This window comes from Rhyacophila brunnea, unplaced genomic scaffold (assembly GCF_057557595.1).
Source record: "Rhyacophila brunnea isolate RB1 unplaced genomic scaffold, BYU_Rbru_1.0 scaffold_80, whole genome shotgun sequence".
In the NCBI taxonomy this organism is placed as follows: Eukaryota; Metazoa; Arthropoda; class Insecta; order Trichoptera; family Rhyacophilidae; genus Rhyacophila; species Rhyacophila brunnea.
This window is the reverse complement of record NW_028233351.1, coordinates 1,258,472-1,259,747: the sequence shown is the minus strand read 5'-3', so window position 1 is coordinate 1,259,747 and position 1,276 is coordinate 1,258,472.

The following is a 1,276-nucleotide window of genomic DNA, read 5'->3' as shown; positions in this document are numbered from 1 at the left end:
GTATGCAACTTTTTAAGGGACAGACTAAGTAATTAATGTTCAGGTAAAACAATGTGCACGGTCAAATCCTTTTTTTAAATTTTTCGAAATTGTTTTGTTATGTTTTATGCCTAAAAAGTAAGAACATTGATATCAGTACTGTTTTTATTTTATGAAACGTTTTTTATGTTTAATTGATGAAAACAGAATGCATTTGGAATTATAAATTCTTTGGTATTTAAAGGCTAGATTTTAATAAGATTATTTAATATTTTGTTATATGTGCATTTTTTCTTATGAGTATATTAAGTATCTCGGCATAAAAACTTCTAAATAGGTTCGATTCATTCTCCTCAAAAAATTTATATTGCAAACACTCTAGATTGTAAGATTTTTTTGATGGATATAAATCTTCTTGGTTTCAACCAATATAACATTCTAATTCAATTTATATTAATTCGCTTCTCTCAAATTTTAATCTTGTGTATTTAAATATTTCCCCTGATAAAAAAACATACCAATAAAGTATTCTCATTACTAAAAAACATATAGAAAGGTTTATCTTGGCACATCTTAAAAGAATAGACACATCTGGATGTCATCTCAGCTATTAGAAAATATACGTCAAAATACATGTTTTCATGTCTACTCGAGTGAATCTGTACGTGTCATAACAGGAAAAATGTATCATAGAAGAATGATGTAAAATATTTCACATATTAATTGTGCTGCTGCTGAATAAAGGTGTGATGGCATGTAAATAGTAAATTTGTTACTGATAATAACTTATCAAGTAATCTTTGCATAATGGGTTATAATTATAAAATTGAATGTCAGTTTTAATTTATTCTGATAAATCGATGCTCTTAAAAAACGCAAAGAATGATTCCTTCAAAACATCAACGAGTTGAAGTGTTAAAGCTATATAATACAAAAATTAATAAATTTAGTGTGGTGGCATATTATCATTTAATATTAAAATTATTTAATTAGTATCATATTCCATTAAATAGACTTTAGAAGTTACAAATATCTACAAATTGCATCTATTTTTTTTTGTATAATAATGAACCGGATTTTTTGTGCATAAACAACAGTTCACGGTAAACACTGGAACAGTTAAAGCCCAAAAAGAATGTATAAACCGAAATTTTGCAATATATATTCAAATAGCCTTAAAACTTCATGTCAACTTTGTCTTAATGTATGATGGAGAAATAATACAAATTACATTAGTAGCATTTTCTGTGCGTAGTATAGATCCAAAATTCAAATAATTTTGTGGTAAAAAATAATT